Here is a 14,083-nt window from a genome sequence, read left to right as displayed (position 1 = left end):
GATGAAGAATAAAAGGAGACCCAAAACTGAACCTTGAGAGACCCCCACAGTTGACCTCCACAGTTAGGGGGTGGGAATCAGAGGAGGAACACGTGAAGGAAACTGAAAATGAATGGCCAGAGAGGTAAGAAGAGAACTGGGAGAGGACAGTATCAGTAAAGCCAAGGTTGAATATGTTTCCAGGAGAAGGGGGAGGTCGACAGCGTCGAAGGCAGCTGAGAGGTCAAGGATTAGGATGGCATAGAGGCCGATGGATTTGGCAAGAAGGCAAGTTTCTACCAACTCTATCATATTATACTCTCCCAAGTGCTTAGTACAGAGCTCTGCACACAATAATCTCTCAACAAATACCTTTGATTGATCTATGTTTTGGTTTTTATACCCCACAAAACTGATCTTAGAGATAAAATCAAAGCAAAGGAAAAAACTTCTAGGTGTGCATTTAAATCCTGCTGCTGCTGCCACTATTACTATCTGAACTATTGAAAATCAGCATAGCCTAGTGGATAGAGAGAGGCCTGGGAGTCAGAAGGACCTGAGTTCTAATCCTGGCTCCACCACTTGTCTGCTGTGTGACCTTGGACAAGTCACTTAACTACTCTGTGCCTCAGATACCTCATCTGTAAAATGGGGATTAAGACTGTGAGCCCCATGTGGGACATGGACTTTGTCCAACCTGATTAACTTGTATCTTCCCGAGTGCTTAGAACAGTGCCTGGCAGATAGCGTTTAAAAAAATACCATTTTGAGAAAGCATAAAAACTAAGACCAACTCTCGACCAACTTGAACTCTAGCATATGCTGCAAGTGAACCAAAGCACCTTGCTTCCACTGAAAAGGAATGGGCCTCCCTTAAATGTCAAGTTATTTTTCTAAAAAATAGAATTGGAATTCTGGCAGGAAGACCTCCAATTTTCAGTTCTTGGTGTGGTGTGGACATCACGCCTGGAGTAAGAGGAGGGCAGAGGCATGGACAGTGGTTTTATAGAAAAATGTTCTGGGCTGCAGAGAGAAGTATGGACTGGCATGAGGAGAGACAGGAGGCAGGGAGGTCAGGGGAAGGCTGAGGCAGTAGTCAAGGCGGGATATGAAAAGTGCTTGGATCAGCATTGTAGCAGTTTGGTTGGAGAGGAAAGGGCAAATTTTAGCTATGTGATAAAGGTAGATCCGACAGGATTTAATGCCAGAATAAATATATGGGTTAAATGAGAGAGATGAGTACAGGATAATGCCAAGGTTATGGGCTTGGGAGACAGGGAGGATAGTGATGATGGGAGTGATGGGAAAGACAGGTGATGGGAAAGACAGCTTGGTGTAGGCCAAGCTGAGTTAGAACCCCACCCCTAACCAAATCCAGACCATGCAGGGCTTTCGGTTGTGAAATCTCCTTTGGAGGTTATTGAGGAGAATGTAGACAGTTATCACTCTGGGTCTGTTGAGTGCCATCCTACCACAATGAAGAGGGATGGACTGATATGTTCCTCTGAGGTCCCTCCCAACCTCAAGAGTCTGTATACTGTGCATTTTCATTTTAATCTTATGAGATTTGTTTAATTTAAAGATCATTATCACTCAACAGTGAGTACACACTGAATGAAAAAAGAATAATAGTATGAAAAAGAAAAAGAATGAAATGAAATTGAATGAAAAAGAATAATTAAGCACTTCATTCATTCAATCATGTTTACTGAGCGCGTACTGTATGCAGAGCACTATACTAAGTGCTTGGAAAGTACAATTCAGCAACAGAGACATCCCTACCCAACAACAGGCTCACAGTCTGTGTCAAGCTTAAGTGCTTAGTACAGTACTCTGCACACAGTAAGTGCTCAATAAATTTGAGTGAATGAATGAATGATTGAATAAATGTAAGATAATCAGATTGGACACCATCCCTGTCACACAGGTGGTTCACCGTCTAAAAGGGAGGGTGAACAAGTATTTTATCACCCATTTACAAATGAGGAAACTAAGGCACCAAGAAATGACTTGTCCAAGTTCATTCAGGAGGCAGATGATAGAGATGCGACTAGAACCCAGATCTTAACTCCCAGCCCATCCTCTTTCCACTAGACAACAAAGGTAATAACATCACCAAAGTAAGAAACACAGTCTATACCTTTGAGGAGCTTGCAGCCCAATAGGGAAGGTGGACATAAATTGATGAATATGGCAGTGTTAAAGGACAGCAGACTTTTGCAGTAGATCAAAGTGTTGAGAAATGCATTTACCTGTATTTTCAACCTAGGAATTTGATTGTGAAGTTTCATGAGCTTCTGCAAACTCCTGTGACTGGATGAATGAGTAGTTAGTGCTTTGTTCTGCTCCCTGTCCTGAAGGAATCCTGGAAAACAAGAGAAGAGAGTTTCAAAACGATGATGGCATTTGTTAAGTGCTATGTGCCAAGTACTGTTCTAAGCGCTGGGGAAGATACAAGTTAATCCGGTTGTCCCATGCGGGGCTCACAGTCTTAATCTCCATTTTACAGATGAGGTCACTGAGGCACAGAGAAGTGAAGAGACTTGCCCAAAGTCACACAGCTGACAAGTGGCGGAGCTGGGATGAGAACCCACGACCTCTGACTCCCAACCCTGTGCTCTTTCCATTAAGCTATGCTGCTTCCCTAGGCGGGGGAGAGTGGTTGTCTGTGGGGTTAGAGGAAGGAGGGTGTTCCAGGCCAGAAGCAGGACGTGGGCCAGGGGTCGACTGCCACCCTCACTATCCCCACCATCAGTGCCCACCCAGCTATGGTCCTATCACCGTCCTCACCCTTACTGCCATCACTGGCATCTCCGTCACCACCCCCGTCTATGTCATCACAATTATCCCCATCCCCGCCGCCTCTGCCCTCACTGCCATCACTACTAGTACCATGACTGTCGCCGCCACCAGCCCCATCCCCTTGCCAGCCCTGTTCTCGCCTTACATCAGGGCCACCGTGGCCATAAGCTCCAACGTTGTCATCTCTCGTCTCACTCTCCTTGCCATCAGTGTTATTACCCTCCTCCCTGCAATTGCTGTTACCACCATTGTCACTGCTACCAGAGTGTGATTTTTAGCACCACCCGTGGGATGGTCACCACCATCTTGGTCACTACCATCACCCTTTTCCTCTCTGTCACTGTGACCATCTACAGACCTCCCACCGCCACCTCTCTCACAAATGTGTACACACACACACACACACATGTTACCATATTAAGCTACACTGGGGCACCGCCCAGGTCAACTGACATCAGCGTTTGCCCCATTGACCTCAAGTGAGCTGGTCCCTGTGCCCCTTGGCTGCGGACAGCTTGCCCTGTTAGGGAAGGACGCCCGTGGGCCCTGGGACCCTCAAGCCTTCCCAAAGAACATCTCCGGGACCATGGCTGGGGTAATAATAATAGTAATCAGAACAATAGTAATTGTGGTATTTGTTAAGCGCTTACTGTGTGCCAGGCACTGTACTAATCACTGGGTGGATACATGCTTATCAAGTTGGACACAGTCTCTGTCCCACATGGGGCTCACACTCTCAATCCCCATTTTATAGATGAGGTAAGTGAGGTCCAGAGAAGTGAAGAGACTTGCCAAAGGTCACAGCAGACAAGTAGCAGAGCCAGGATTAGAACCCATGCTGCCCCCCAGCCCGACCTTCAGGAGCCCCAGAGGAGAGGCGTCCATTGCCGGAGGAGACTAGGGATAACACCCCTCCCCCATCCACCCACGACCCCATCTCCAGAGATCACGAAGCCTTCCGATGGCTCGGTCCCGAGCCCTGTTTGGGGGAGACAGTGGGGCAGTACAAGGAATCTCCCCATTTCACAGTGGGGCACACTGACACCCAGGGGAAGCTAGCCAACACGTGTCTCCTGTGCCAACAACGAGAGCCTCATTGGCAGATAGGGGAATCAGAAACAAGCGAGCCTTGTGGGCCGGCTCTCCCCCAACCCCCGGCTCTAACCACCGACCCCACACTGCTCCTCTTCCTCCTCCTTTTTTTAAATAAATGGTATTTGTTAAGCGCTTACTATGTGTCAAGCACTGCTCTACGCTCTGGGTAGACACAAGCTAATCAGGCCAGATCTAGTCCATGTCTCACATAGAATTCACAGTCTAAGTAGGAGGGAGAACAGGAAATGAATCTCCTTCTTGCAGTTGACGAAACTGAGGCCGAGAGAAGTGGAGTGACTTGCCCCAGATCACACAGCAGGTAAAAGCAGAACTCTGGCTCCCAGGCCCTGGGTTTTATCCACTAGACGATGCTTCTCCTCCTCTTCTTCCTCCTCCTGCTCCTTTTCCCTAGGGCTCCTGGTCACGGGCTCTGTGGAAGATAGAGCCCCTCCTTGGGGCCCAGGACCCTGTCTACTTCTCATCTATGTATTGTTGCCACTGCTTAGTACATAGAAAATCAGCATGGCCTAGTAAAAAGAGCCCAGGCCTGGGAGTCAGAGGACCTGGGTTCTAATCCCAGTTCTGCCACTTGCCTGCTGTGTGACCCTGGGCAAGTCGCTTAACTTCTCTGTGTCCCAGTTCCCTCCTCTGCAAAATGGGCACTCAAGGCCTGCTCTCCCTTTTACTCGGACCAAAACCCCATGTGGGACCAGATTATCTTTTATCTACCCCAGCGCTTAGTATAGTGCTTGACATACAGTAAGCACTTAACAAATACCACATTTATTATCATTATTACAGTTACTATTATTAAGTGCTGTCGAGTCATTTCTGACTCATAGCAACTCCATGGATATACTTTCTCCAGGACGTCCTGTCCTCTGCCATAATCCGCAACCTTTTTAATGGGTCTTCCTTTATCATTGTTATGGTCTCTCTCCATTTTGCTGACGGTCTGCCTCTTCCATGTTTTCCCTGGACTTTTCCTAGCATTAGTGTCTTCTCCAGAGAATTAGTCCTCCTGATTAGGTGTCCAAAACATGCTAATCTGAGTCACTTGGCCTTCCAAAGACCACTTGGGTTTAATTTGCTTCAAAATCCATTTGTTTGTCTTTCAGGCAGTACGTGATATTCGCAAAAGTCTTCTCCAACTGTTATTATGGTAGGCACTTAATAAATAGCATTACTCCTACGACTACCACTACTGCCTAACTTCGTGCTAGAATTGTAAGCTCCTCGAGGATCAGGGATGGGGTCTACTAATTCTATTAATAATAATGGTATTTGTTAAGTGCTTACTCTGTGCCAAGCACTGTTCTACGCACTGGGGAAGATACAAGATTATTGTTGTCCCACGTGGGGCTCACAATCTTAATCCCCATTTTCCAGGTGAGGTAACTGAGGCTCCGAGAAAGTAAGTGACTTGCCCGAAGTCACAGAGCTGACAAGTGGCGGAGCCCGATTTAGAACCCATGACCTCTGACTCCCAGGCCTGTGCTCTTTCCACCAAGCCACGCTGCTTCTTACATAGTAAGTGTTTGCTAAAGACTACTGAACTCTCCTCGGCGTTTAGTACAGAGGTACTCAGGGGATACTACTGGTTGGTTGGTTGCTACCAGTAGGTGGGAGCAAGATGGCGTTTTCAGCCATCGCAGGCATCTTGTACCGTCTCTCCCCGGGGTCTACCTCGTCTCTGCTCCGCGTCGGCGACCCCCAACCGCCCATCGCCCACCGCCCCCGCGGAGAGAAGGGGGGCGGGGTCCGCAGGACCAGGCCCCGGCCGCCCGCCAGGTGGCGCTGCTCCCTCGTCCGACGCCTCTCCCAGCTAATAACTGGTATTTTAAAAATAATCATGTTGGTATTTGTTAAGCGCTTCCTATGTGCCAAGCACTGTTCTAAGCGCTGGGATGGATACAAGGTCATCAGGTTGTCCCAGGTGGGGCTCAGTCTTCATCCCCATTTTGAGCCCGTTGTTGGGTAGGAATTCATTCATTCATTCAATCGTATTTATTGAGCGCTTACTGTGTGCAGAGCACTGTACTAAGCGCTTGGGAGGTACAAGTTGGCAACATGTAGAGACGGTCCCTACCCAGCAATGGGCTCACAGTCCAGAAGGGGGAGACAAACAACAAAACAAAAGTGCAACTTTGTAGAAGTACAGGATCTAAGGCAAACCTGACACTAAAAGCCCACCTCTTTTCCCAATGACATTTTTCTCCTGCTTAACCTGTTGTGGTTTTTACTTACAAAATTTCTTCATAAAGAGTCAATCAAGATGCCCCCAAACTGATAAAATGGCATTCAGATTATCATTAATATCACTTTGCCAGATTTCAAAGAGATAGCTAATGCAAAGACATCTTGGCAATCTGAAGCTGGCTGACATGGGAGGAGAAAGCATGGTCAGGGAGAGAATAAGTATGTGCACATTCGCGTGCTCGTGCACGCGCGCGCGCACACACACACACACACACACACACTCTTTAAGATTTGAAGCTGAAGTAAGCACCACTATGGCAGGGAACTTGAAATCTTTACATCATGGTATGCTCCCCTAGGGAATGCCTTGAAAGTCAGAAGGGCAGAATAAATGATTTAGGCAGAGGGTCAAACAATTGGGAATAGCTGTGTACAGTTGGGAGACCTCTGCAACAGATAGAACTGCAGCAATCAGCTCTGTTTGAACAAAGGCTCTGCACAGAATGAGATTCGAAAAGGCAGGCTGGAAAACAAAGACAGGCCTTATATGGAACAAAACCATCAGTGCAGCAAGGATCTGTCTTTAAGTGTTAACAATGCAGCAGGGTGAATCAGTTTCAGCCACACTTGTCTATATGGATAGGTTCTCACCATCAGCAGCATCGTTTTCAAAAACAAAAACCAGCTCGTTCTCATTTTCCATTTTTCTCTCCCTCTCCACTTATCGTGGCTTAGTGGATAGAGTACAGGCCAGGGAGTTAGAAGGACCTGGGTTCTAATCCCGGCTCTTCCACGTGTTTGCTGTGTGATCTTGGGCAATTCACTTCACTTCTCTGGTCCTCAGTTCCCTCATCTGTAAAATGGGGATAACATTGTGAACCCCATGTGTGACAAGGACTGTGCCTAAACTTATTAACTTGTATCTACTCCAGCGTTTAGGTGTTAAATATATGCTAATAATAATAATTATAATGATAATAGTGGTATTTGGTAACTTACCAACTTGGTAACACTTACTATGTGTCAAGCACAGTACTAAGCACTGGGGCATTTACAACATAATCAGGTCAGACACACTTCCTGTCCCACATGGGACTCACAGTCTACGAAGGAGGAAGAAAAGGCATTGAATCCTCACTTTATGGATGAAGTAAATGAGGCACAGAGAAGTTGAATGACTTATCCAAGGTTATACAGCAGGCATGTAGCAGAGGCAGGTTTAGAACCCAGGCCTCACTGCTCCTCAACATTCTCAACATGCTGATGATAATAGTAAGATTTTAGCCAAAGCATGTGAGACTAAACATATTAATGTGCAATTGAAGTTCCTTCTGTACTGTGATTATGCAAAGACATAATAATAATAATGGCCTAGCTAAGTGCTTACTATATGCCAGGCACTGTACTAAGCTCTGGGGTGGATACAAGCAAATTGGGTTGGACACAGTCCCTGTCTCATGTGGGGCTCACAGTCTCCATCCCCATTTTACAGATGAGGGAACTGAGGCCCAGAGAAGTGAAGTGACTTGCCCAAGGTCTCACATCAGACAAGTGGTGGAGCTGGGAGTAGAACTCATCACCTTCTTACTCCCAGGCCCATGCTCTGTCCACTACTCCATGCTGTTTCCCTTGTCTTTGGTATCACCCGGAGTGTTTTGCAAACTGGCTTTTTGGAATCACAGTCAATAATTTGGGAGTTGGGTCTTCATCAGTGAACCCTGAACTGCCATCTTCAACCCTACTTCCCAGTTGTAGAAGTAGTAGTGTTCATTAAGCACTTACTGTGTGCAGAGCACTGGGAGAAAATACATAGCTGGGAATTGGACACGGTCCTTGTTAGACTAAGTCCCCGTAGACAGTAAACTCCTTGTGGGCAGGGGTTGCATCTACCAACTCTGTTGCATTGTACTTTCCCTTGTGCTTTGTTCAGTGCTCTGCACACAGTAAGAGTGCAATAACTGCCATTGATTGATTGGGACAAATATTCATGGAACTTTAGTGTTGTGGCAGTCTCTTGAATTAATAGCATAGCTGTTGTACTGACAATGTTGGAATGAACTAAAGCTACTGAAGTGAGCCTGCTTTCACCGCATTAAATATTAGTTGGGGGAAGGGGCGGGGACGCATTTAAACTGTCTAGAGAACCTGAAAGGATTAACTTGGGACCTGCAATTTATTGATCAAGCTACTGTTGAAAATGCTGATTTATGGTATGCTGAGTGGACTTCACCAGAGTGGTCTGTAATTGGGCATAAACATCTATATCCTTCACTCCAGATAGGAGAGTTCAGACAGAAACACCCCTAAAGTATGAAAGGCAGTGTGGAGACCAGTCCCAAAGTTAAGTAGTGGGTACTTAAGACTTTAGAAATATGGCTCCAGAGAGGGTGTTTGACTCAGAATGTCAAATGAAATTCAGAGGAAGATCTGAATATTTCAGGGACCACCTGTTGTACTCTCTTGACCCACAACTTTTAAAAGGCACATTTTCTTAATTGGTATTGGCAATTTGGTCCGGGACACAGACTGCTGGAAGCTTTGCTTTGGTTTGCAGCTCCATCCCAAATCCACTGTGTGATCACAGGTAAGTATCTCAAACTCACAGCGCCTCGATTTCCCCGATGTAAAATGGGCACAGCATGTACCATGATCAGCACTTCCCAGAAATGTTGGGAGAGTTCATAACATGATGCCAGTAAAGCATTTTGAGCTCTGCCAAAGAACAGTGCCATAGAAAAAAAAGAGGAAGCCGTTATTGCTTATACATTTTTCATTTCATCATGAAATATCTGTATGTAGAAACTATATTTCAGACAAGGGGATGATAAAGTTCTTTCCTAATATTCATTCTGTGAGTAGGTCTAGCTTACATCAATAAATTTGATGCCTAACCAACTTGCCATAAAATTCCAAGGTCCTAGCACAGGCCCCTTTTCGCTGACCACAGCATGAGACAGAATCCCTAAAGATCTCATTCACAATCATTGCTAGATGGGGTCCAGTGAGTCACCCTTCACCCATTCCTTTAATAGTGTTCTCACTCCAAGCAGTGAAATAAACAATCCGTGGACCACAGCAGTATTGATTAGCCTCTGATCTACTAGGTCAAGGCTGAGAGAAAACTATTGACAACCGTGCAGAAAGCCAGATTCTAGGCCTAAAGAGCACTGAACCTAATGCTTTTTCCTTGGAGCAGTCAGTTCACTCTTTGTGACATTTTGTAGTCAATGCTCTTTGTGTTCTGAGGAAGGAAAGGCCAAACATTGGATGAATCAGCAGATCCATCAGGACACTGACTGTGTATTATTATCATTAGCAGAAGGAAGAACAAGGATTTGATCATGAGTAGAATGAATATGCCAGGATAAAGAAACAGAATAAATGAATGCAGGATAGACTGTAAACTCCTTGTGGGCAGGAATGTGTCTGTTTATTGTAATGTACTCTCTCAAGTGCTTAGTATGGTGCTCTGCACACAGTAAGTGCTCAGTAATTATGTTTGAGTGAATATGGAGCACTTACTGTGTTCAGAGCATCGTACTAAGCGCTTGGGAGAATACAGCATAACTGAGTTGGTAGATACGTTCCCTGCCCACAACAAGCTGACAGTCAAATGCTGACTGTACTAAGCAAGTTTCAAGATAGTTTGGAGAATACAATACATATTTCAGGACATTCATCTTAAGTATTTATCTGTGTCTCTTCTAAATTCTGGAGTCCAGTGGCTTAATAATGATGATAACGATAATAATAAGTATGGTACTTATTAAGTGCTTATTATGTGCCACTGTTCTAAGCACTGAGGTAGATTCAAGTTAATCAGGTTGGACACAGTCCCTTTCCCACATGGGGCTCACACTCTTAATCCCCATTTTATAGATGAGGGAACTGAGGCCCAGAGAAGTGAAGTGACTTGCCCAGGGTTACACAGCAGACATGTGGTGGAGCTGGAATTAGAACCCAGGATCTTCTGAATTCCAGGCCCACAATGTATCCACTAAACCGTGATGGCCTCATGCTCCATCAATGATGAACTTTTGAAATTCCACATTTTTCCAGAGTAGACCTTTTATTTTGGTTTCTCTTCTGGATCTTCTGATGACTACTCTTTGCCTTAAAATGACTTTTTAGACCTCAGGTCTCACAGAGAAATAGTGAAAATTAGCTTGTGAAGGTACAATTAGTCAGTGGCCATAGTTCTACTTTGGGTGAAGGAACAAGAAGTGGGAATTGCACTCTTCAGTGCATTTTCATTTACTGTGTCTTCCACTTCCTCTCCCCCTTCTGGGTTCTGCTTCTCAGCTCAGTTTCTCAAGTTACATTCCTGCTCTTCTGCCTCTACCCTTAGTCCCACCACTCCCACAGCACATTTATACCTATCTTTATACTCGGTTACATCCCCTTCCTGTAATTTATTCTAAACGTCTGTCTCCTTGACTAGATTGTAAGCTTCTCGGAGGCAGGGATGGTTTCTGTTGTACTCTCCCAAGCACTTAGTTCAATACTCTGCACATGGTAAATGCTCAAGAAATACCACTGATTGATTGTTTGATTTTACATCTCCAAAGCCAACAAGATTACAACTCGTCTGCCCAGAGTGCTGTGTTGGGGATACTGTTCTTTTTTGTGTGTGTGATATTTAAGTGCTTACAATGTGCTAGGCACTGTACTCAGCACTGGGGTATATACAAGCTAATCAGGTTGGACACAGTCCCTGTCCCACATGGTCCTCACAGTCTTAATCCCCATTTTGCAGCTGAGGTAACTGAGGCACAGAGAAGTAAAGTGATTTGCCCAAGGTCACACAGCAGAGAAGTGGTGGAGCCAGAATTAGAACCCACGTCGTTCTGACTCCCAGGCCCCTGCTTTATCCAATAGGGCACATTGCTTCTCACTAGGCAACACTGTCTCTCTTGGGCAGGAGAAGTTGGCTGTAGATGAGGAAGAAAAATAAACTCCCAAATCCAGTCTGTCTTGGGCACTTACTCCTCCTACCTTTCTCAAGTATGAGGTAAAAGGATTGAAAACGCATGCTTTTTAGTACGGTATTTAGTCTTCTATTTTGGGGAAGTTGAATTGCTTTAAATATGGTAGCTAATCAATTTCCACAGCCTAATGGAGAAAATCCATTCATTTCCTGATGAACATACCTGGTTTGAGGATATACCACAAGCTGAGCAAACGGTTGAGGAAACCAATGCATTGTGTTTGGCTTAAGTTCCTAAGTCATGAGCAAAGCCATGCAATATGCTGCTCTATTCCAGTCACTGGCAACCCTGGTCACTTGTGCCAGAGCATGGCATGCAAGGCCATTCTGTCAAGACTGTAGACTCATTGTGGGCAGGGAATGTTCTTACTAATTCTGTTATATTGTACTCTCCCAAGTGCTTAGTACAGTGCTCTGCACACAATAAATGTTCAATAACTTACTTTGATTGGGAAGCAGTATGGTCTAATGGAAAGGGCACAGGCCCTGGGTTCTAATATTGACTCCGCCACTTCCTGCTGTGTGACTTTGGGAAAGTCACTTAACTTCTCTACTCCTCAGTTCCCTCACCTGTAAAATGGGGATTCAGTGCCTGTTCTCCCTCCTACTTAGACTTGAGTCCCATTGGGACCTGATTATTTTGTATGTTTCCCGGAACTTAGAAGAGTGCCCAACATGTAGTAAGTGCTTAACAATTAGCACAACTATTATTTTTAGAAGAAAGAAAGTTTCTAACTGGTAAGAAAAAAGCTGCAACATGGGGGCTGGCACATGACCTGCTCTGTTCCTTCTCTGGCCTCTCCAAAAATGGCAAGCAATAGTAACAAAGAAAAAAAAAATTCTCAAGTGATCAGTCTAGAATAACTCTTGTTCTACTCATCATTTGACCATTTGGTTGGTTTGAAGACAACTTTGCTGAGATACTGTGGGTGACTGTTAAACAATTATGGGTTTTGGTACTGATTAAACCCTTCCTGCAACTTTATGGAGTGAATTGCTTTTGAATGCATCAAGACCAATCCCTGCAATAACACAGTTTCTACTTGTGTTTAAGTGGTGGTGGAAAAGGTAGGACAATTCAAAGTGGTGTTTCATAAAGGAGAAAATTTGAAGAAGGCTAAACAAATACTGTACATAAATCTTCTGGAGTATAAAGGTAAAGCAGAGGAATATTGGAGGCATAATGAATATAGGGCTAACAGGAAAATCCTGTTTGATAAGGAATAGTAAGGCAGCAAGGCCTGGGAGTCAGATGGCCCTCCGTTCTGATCCCGGCTCTGCCACTTGTCTGCCGTATGATTTTGGGCAAGTCACTTCACTTCTCTGTGCCTCAGTTACCTCATCTGTAAAATGGGTATCAAGACTGTGAGCCTCATGTGGGACATGGACCATGTTAAAACTGATTAGCTTGTTCAATACAGTGCCAGGCACATAATAAGCATTTAACAAATGCCATTTTAAAAAAAAATTCAGAGGTCAATCAATTATAATAATGATAATGTGTCAAGTACTGTGCTAAGCAGTGGGGTTGATACAAGATAATCAGAATTGGATGCAATCACGGTTTCACACAGCACAAAGAATGCTGAGGAAACTGAGGCACAAAGTGACCTTACCCAAGGTCATAGCAGGCAAGTAGGGAAAGTGGGACTTGAACCCAGGTTTCCTGATTCTCAGACTCACGCTCTTTCCACTTGGCCATGCTGTCTCACGCTTAGAGAACTTTAAGCACATAAGAGATTTAGAGTTGTTTTCAATTGTGCCCTAAATTTTACTAGCAACTTAAGTCACCAAAAGAACTGTTTTCAAATAATCAAATTGCCAAGTTTACCACCCAAACATTTACAATGTTACTTATAAGAAAGCTGAGCCAACTGAAGGGAGAAATGGTAGGGAAGACTTATAAGAACAAGGTGGGCAGGTAACGTTACTACCCACTGTGTTATATTCTCCCAAGTGCTAAGTATAGTGCTCTGCACACAATAAATGCTCAAGAAATACCATTGATTGATTGATTGTAAAATAGAGGTTTCAGTCAATCAGTGGAAAGAGATCCCAGGGCACCTTCCTGCAGGTAACATTCAGAACTGAATTTTCTAAGAAATCAGCTTTGGCTAGCTGCAGAGAAATCATGAATCATGGAATAATTACATTGTTAGCTGTAAACAGTTTTAATTTATACAGGTGACATTTAAAATGCAAATCAGACCTTAAGATAATTGCTGGAAGTAAGGAAGCTTCTGCTGGTTCAGGGAACACTTCCAGTTTCTGTGGAAATTATTCAAAATGCAACAAGGAGATCAATGAAGGAGCTTCAGTCGTGGCTGACTTACAGTTTGATTTCTCTGAAACCAAATAATTTGAGTTAATATCAATTGTGTGTGACATGTTTGGTAATAGAAATCCATAAAAGGCTATTCGATCCATACACTGCCCATAAGCACAGGTCCTAGAAATATGTCTCAATCATTTTCTTAAATTTTTGTTACCAATTTAAGCATGGAGACAGGAGAAACTAGACTTGGTTCACATGGGAGCCTTACGGCTAACTGCTGAAGAATCACACTAGGTTTACCCTTTAAGTAATAATAATGATGATATTAAATAAGTATTAAGCACTGCACATAGTATTAGGGTAGATAATCAGATCATACATGGTCTCTATCTCACATGGGGCTCACAAGCAGGTATCTTATACTCATTTTACAGATGAGGAAACACACACACAGTGGTTGAGTCATCCAAGATTATATAGCAGGCCAATGACAGAGCTAGGAACAGAACCCATGTCTCTTGACTCATATCTCTAATTTATTTATTTTTATTTATTTATATTGTCTGTTTTCCCCGCTAGACTGTAAGCTCGTTGTGGGCAGGGAATGTGTCTGTGTATTGTTATATTGTACTTTCCCCCTCTCCATCCCCCCCATCTTACCTCCTTCCCTTCCCCACAGCACCTGTATATATGTATATATGTTTGTACATATTTATTACTCTATTTATTTATTTTACTTGTACATA

At 44.2% G+C, this 14,083-nt stretch overlaps 1 long non-coding RNA gene across 1 annotated transcript in view; it reads right to left on the bottom strand.

Moving 5' to 3' along the window:
* Nucleotides 1–13,399, bottom strand: part of LOC119919963 — a 45,430-nt gene extending 32,031 nt beyond the window's left edge. The window contains exons 1-2 of the long non-coding RNA XR_005447754.1: nucleotides 13,272–13,399; nucleotides 2,232–2,344 (exon numbers count right to left, since the gene is read on the bottom strand). This is a non-coding gene — a long non-coding RNA (uncharacterized LOC119919963). The remainder of the gene's footprint in view (nucleotides 1–2,231; nucleotides 2,345–13,271) is intronic.
* Nucleotides 13,400–14,083: the final 684 nt, after the last annotated feature.

The sequence above is a fragment of the Tachyglossus aculeatus genome, chromosome X1 (genome assembly GCF_015852505.1).
Source record: "Tachyglossus aculeatus isolate mTacAcu1 chromosome X1, mTacAcu1.pri, whole genome shotgun sequence".
Classification (NCBI taxonomy): Eukaryota; Metazoa; Chordata; class Mammalia; order Monotremata; family Tachyglossidae; genus Tachyglossus; species Tachyglossus aculeatus.
Note: the sequence above shows the minus strand (reverse complement) of the source record. Positions and strands in the feature narration are given on the sequence as shown.